At 39.5% G+C, this 6049-nt stretch overlaps 1 long non-coding RNA gene across 1 annotated transcript; it reads left to right on the forward strand.

Moving 5' to 3' along the window:
* Positions 1-3846: 3846 nt before the first annotated feature.
* LOC134570949 (uncharacterized) lies at positions 3847-4657 on the forward strand. Its single transcript, XR_010085174.1, has 4 exons — positions 3847-4006; positions 4146-4257; positions 4363-4511; positions 4612-4657. It is a non-coding gene; the product is annotated as an uncharacterized LOC134570949 (long non-coding RNA).
* Positions 4658-6049: the final 1392 nt, after the last annotated feature.

Genomic DNA, 6049 nt, shown 5'->3' on the forward strand with positions numbered 1-6049 from the left:
GAGTGCCAACAGAGGATACTGCCAGTATAGTATAGTGAGTACCTACAGAGGATACTGCCAGTATATTATAGTGAGTACCAACAGAGGATACTGCCAGTATAGTATAGTGAGTGCCAACAGAGGATACTGCCAGTATAGTATAGTGAGTACCAACAGAGGATACTGCCAGTATAGTATAGTGAGTACCAACAGAGTATACTGCCAGTATAGCATAGTGAGTACCAACAGAGGATACTGCCAGTATATTATAGTGAGTACCAACAGAGGATACTGCCAGTATAGTATAGTGAGTGCCAACAGAGGATACTGCCAGTTTAGTATAGTGAGTACCAACAGAGGATACTGCCAGTATAGTATAGTGAGTACCAACAGAGGATACTGCCAGTATAGTATATTGAGTACCAACAGAGGATACTGCCAGTATAGTATAGTGAGTACCAACAGAGGATACTGCCAGTATAGTATAGTGAGTACCAACAGAGGATACTGCCAGTATATTATAGTGAGTGCCAACAGAGGATACTGCCAGTATAGCATAGTGAGTACCAACAGAGGATACTGCCAGTATAGTATAGTGAGTACCTACAGAGGATACTGCCAGTATAGTATAGTGAGTACCAACAGAGGATACTGCCAGTATAGTATAGTGAGTACCAACAGAGGATACTGCCAGTATATTATAGTGAGTACCAACAGAGGATACTGCCAGTATAGTATAGTGAGTACCTACAGAGGATACTGCCAGTATATTTTAGTGAGTGCCAACAGAGGATACTGCCAGTATAGCATAGTGAGTACCAACAGAGGATACTGCCAGTATATTATAGTGAGTACCAACAGAGGATACTGCCAGTATAGTATAGTGAGTACCAACAGAGGATACTGCCAGTATAGTATATTGAGTACCAACAGAGGATACTGCCAGTATAGTATATTGAGTACCAACAGAGGATACTGCCAGTATATCATAGTGAGTAACAACAGAGGATACTGCCAGTATAGTATAGTGAGTACCAACAGAGGATACTGCCAGTATAGTATAGTGAGTACCAACAGAGTATACTGCCAGTATAGTATAGTGAGTACCAACAGAGGATACTGCCAGTATATTATAGTGAGTACCAACAGAGGATACTGCCAGTATAGTATAGTGAGTGCCAACAGAGGATACTGCCAGTATAGTATAGTGAGTACCAACAGAGGATACTGCCAGTATAGTATAGTGAGTGCCAACAGAGGATACTGCCAGTATAGTATAGTGAGTGCCAACAGAGGATACTGCCAGTATAGTATAGTGAGTGCCAACAGAGGATACTGCCAGTATAGTATAGAGAGTACCTACAGAGGATACTGCCAGTATAGTATAGTGAGTACCAACAGAGGATACTGCCAGTATATTATAGTGAGTACCAACAGAGGATACTGCCAGTATAGTATAGTGAGTGCCAACAGAGGATACTGCCAGTATAGTATAGTGAGTACCTACAGAGGATACTGCCAGTATAGTATAGTGAGTGCCAACAGAGGATACTGCCAGTATAGTATAGTGAGTACCAACAGAGTATACTGCCAGTATAGCATAGTGAGTACCAACAGAGGATACTGCCAGTATAGTATAGTGAGTGCCAACAGAGGATACTGCCAGTATATTTTAGTGAGTGCCAACAGAGGATACTGCCAGTATAGCATAGTGAGTACCAACAGAGGATACTGCCAGTATATTATAGTGAGTACCAACAGAGGATACTGCCAGTATAGTATAGTGAGTACCAACAGAGGATACTGCCAGTATAGTATATTGAGTACCAACAGAGGATACTGCCAGTATAGTATAGTGAGTGCCAACAGAGGATACTGCCAGTATAGTATAGTGAGTGCCAACAGAGGACACTGCTAGTATAGTATAGTGAGTACCAACAGAGGATACTGCTAGTATAGTATATTGAGTACCAACAGAGGATACTGCCAGTATAGTATAGTGAGTACCAACAGAGGATACTGCCAGTATAGTATAGTGAGTACCAACAGAGGATACTGCCAGTATAGTATAGTGAGTGCCAACAGAGGATACTGCCAGTATAGTATAGTGAGTACCAACAGAGGATACTGCCAGTATAGTATATTGAGTACCAACAGAGGATACTGCCAGTATAGTATAGTGAGTACCAACAGAGGATACTGCCAGTATAGTATAGTGAGTACCAACAGAGGATACTGCCAGTATAGTATAGTGAGTACCAACAGAGGATACTGCCAGTATAGTATAGTGAGTACCAACAGAGGATACTGCCAGTATAGTATAGTGAGTACCAACAGAGGATACTGCCAGTATAGTATAGTGAGTACCAACAGAGGATACTGCCAGTATAGTATAGTGAGTACCAACAGAGTATACTGCCAGTATAGTATAGTGAGTACCAACAGAGGATACTGCCAGTATAGTATAGTGAGTACCAACAGAGGATACTGCCAGTATAGTATAGTGAGTACCAACAGAGGATACTGCCAGTATAGTATAGTGAGTGCCAACAGAGGATACTGCCAGTATAGTATAGTGAGTGCCAACAGAGGATACTGCCAGTATAGTATAGTGAGTAACAACAGAGGATACTGCCAGTATATTATAGTGAGTACCAACAGAGGATACTGCCAGTATAGTATATTGAGTACCAACAGAGGATACTGCCAGTGTAGTATAGTGAGTAACTTACATTCCTAATGACAATGAAGCATTAGTGTAAAAATCACAAACAAAATAGAAATGAGTTTAAAAAAAGTTAAATACATTGAGAATCTACTTAGCTCAAATATATACTTTTGTTTAGCAGTTTTGGATGCTGTGACTGATATTCGGACTATACAGGTTCATTCACTAAAGTGAGAATGAAAGTTAACTTTCAAATTTTAGGCCAAAGTAGCCAAACTGGAAAAATATCTCACCTTTTCCAATTTGTATAGTTTGGCCTGAATTTGGAAATTCACTGTGAATTCAAAATGTATTGAATAACCCCGATAGGGATCTAAGGCTAAACCTTTGCAATATTTGGCCTGCTGACAAGAATTCACTCAATAAATATTTTATTCCGACTTATTACGTATACATAGTGGGCATTGCAAGAAATCCCTATCTGTCCTTTAAAAATGATATATAAACTGTATGGGTACATGTAAATAGAAACAGATATGTTACAGTGGAACTAACATATAGAAACGGTTCTAGAAAGCTCTGTCACAAACACGGAATCCTGGGAAGGCCATGGTCATGAAAGGGTTAAAGCCCTTTACTCTGTGTTAGCTGCAGCTTTATTCCTCTATCCTTGCTTTGTGACTTCATTGATTGTCTGCTTTGTGCAGCAGTTATGATGTCATGATGCTACAGCTGACATCACACCAGGTCTGTCCTTTTCACTTCATTCATTCAGAAGGTTCGAGGCAGACAGTGCAGCCATGAAGACTGTCCTGTTTTTTCTTTTCTTTTCATTATTAATGTCATCCTCTGGATATCTGAGACCATCGATTCTAGAAGTAAGTATATCCTACACACAGATAGCTGCGATTTACACCATATTTGTAGAATAACTTCATTTCTATAACCCGTCTTCTAACCTGAAATCACAGTTTTTCAATTGGGATTGTACTATACTTACTTCATCACCAAGGAAGGTGTGGTAATGGTATAAAACCCTTCCATAGACTTTGCACATAGTATATTGCAAATACAGTATCTATAAATTATTGTCTGAAAAACGAATTTTGCATCAAAATCTGCATTAGAATTTTTTTTTGTATAAGAACCTATTAACAACACACTTTAAGACACTTTCACTTCCATATTTTTTTAGTCCATGAAAACCAACTTCTGCCGGTGTGTCTACCTGGTGGTCGGAAGAATGCTCAGCCTGGTGATTGGCTTTGGAAGGAACCAGGAGCCAGTTGATGATGAAAGAAGACGTGTATGTCGAGCCGTAACCTGACTAAACTTTGGCGTCTAAAAGCCACTTAATGAGTAAGAATTTTAAGCTTTTAGGGATTGGGGCTAGATAATTCAGTAATGCATGGACCATTTTGGCAGAATAATGCTCAGAGAATGGTGATTATATTTGAATTACAGATACATTGTACCTAATTAATTTCTCCACATGAAGATACACAGCCTGGTCACTGACCATGGATGGATCCAGGAGCCAGTTTAAGATGGAAAAAGACACATATGTTGAACCATCACCTGAGTAAACTTTGGGGTCTGACAGCTACTGAGTAAGAATGTTAAGCTTTTATGGTCTGGGGCTAATTAATTCAATCACACGTGGACCATATTGGCTAAAGAACACTCACTAAAACATGTTTATATTTGAATTGCAGAGTCATCGACCCAATAAGTTTCCGCAGTGGAAGATACACAGCCTGGAGACTGACCATGGATGGATTCAGGAACAGGTTGAAGATCTAAGAAAACATGCATGTGGAGCCATCACCTGAGTAACCATTGGGGTCTGACAGCTACTTACGGAGTAAGAATTTTAAGCTTTTAGGGTTTGGGCTAATTAAGTCAATCAAACATGGACCATATTGGCTAAAGAACACTAAAACATGTTTCTATTTGAATTGCAGAGACATCATACACAATAGCATTCTGCACAAAAAAAAAAAAAGACAAAAATAAAATAATATATACATAAAAAAAAAAAAATTAAAAAAAAAAGTATTCCCAGCCTGGAGACTGACCATGGATGGATCTGGGAGCCAGTGAAAGATGAAAGAAGACACATATGAACAGCTAGGTAAGAGTTTCACAATTTTACATTTTGGGCCAATCAGAGCTGGCGCTGAGGGACCTCAGTGCTGGGATAAGGTAATTGGTTAAAGGGTTATTTAACCCTTACATTGCCACAAGGGGGGTGCAGAGGGACATTATAGTGTTAGGAGTAAAGCTTTGTATTCCTAACACTATAATGTTCCTTTAACATATTCTGCAATGGAAATAAAGCATACAAGGAAATGAAACCAATCAAAATCTGGTATTGAGGAAACTCGTAAAGATACGAAGGCCGTTCTTGATCTCGCTTACAGAATACAGTGAGTGGATTTAGTTACAAATGGCAACGTGCAGTATATTCTGATGGTGAGACATATACCGGGAGTTTTAAAGGGACACTATAGTCTCCAGAACAACTTCAGCTTAATGCAGTTGTTCTGGTGAGTATAATCATTCCCTGCAGGCATTTTCATGTAAACACTGCCTTTTCAGAGACGCTGAACTTTCCTCTTAGAGATGCACTGATTAAATGCATCTCTATGAGGAGGTACTGATTGGCCCTGCCCCCGTCCCACCTCCTTACTAATTTCAGCCAATCCAATGCTTTCCCTACTGAAAAGCATTGGATTGGCTAAAATCACGAATTCTGATGATGTCAGTAAAGAGGCGAGTCAGGGGCGTGGCCAGCGCAGCACGGAAATGAGGGACGTTTTATTATTTTATAGGGGGGTAAAGGGGGGTGCAGAGGGGTAAGCCACTTAAATGGTGGTTTTAACACTATAGGGTCAGTAATACAGGTTTGTGTTTTCGACCCTAAAGTGTTTCTTTAAATGAGACTTTAAAAAAATAGAAACATGTTTTGCTTTGTCAGAATGGGAGTTGGCTCTATTTACTTTCGAAAAATCATTGCTTTTATCCGAACTGTATTATGTGTATTTATATTATGGGTGTGTTTTAATAGTGTGGATTTCTTACTAAAAGTCTCAGTGGTATCTCCATTATAGAAGCAAGTGTGACTTAATACTTTTTTTTTTACTTCAGAGAATGTACCATCAGATGTCCTTCAAGAAGCCCAGGTCTATTTGTTGAAGGATAAATGTTGCAATGGCCCAAACTGTAAAAACAAAAACAAAAAAACACAAAAACTATTAGCGGTGATTTGGACTATTGAGATATTCCTGGGGCAGTGGAAAAGGGAGGACTTTGCCTTTTGTATCTAACTGTATGATATCAGTTCTACCTTTTCCCCTCCCCTGGCTAATGGTAGCCTGGATTAGCTGTTGAGGTAACTGG

Source organism: Pelobates fuscus, chromosome 8 (genome assembly GCF_036172605.1).
Source record: "Pelobates fuscus isolate aPelFus1 chromosome 8, aPelFus1.pri, whole genome shotgun sequence".
In the NCBI taxonomy this organism is placed as follows: domain Eukaryota; kingdom Metazoa; phylum Chordata; class Amphibia; order Anura; family Pelobatidae; genus Pelobates; species Pelobates fuscus.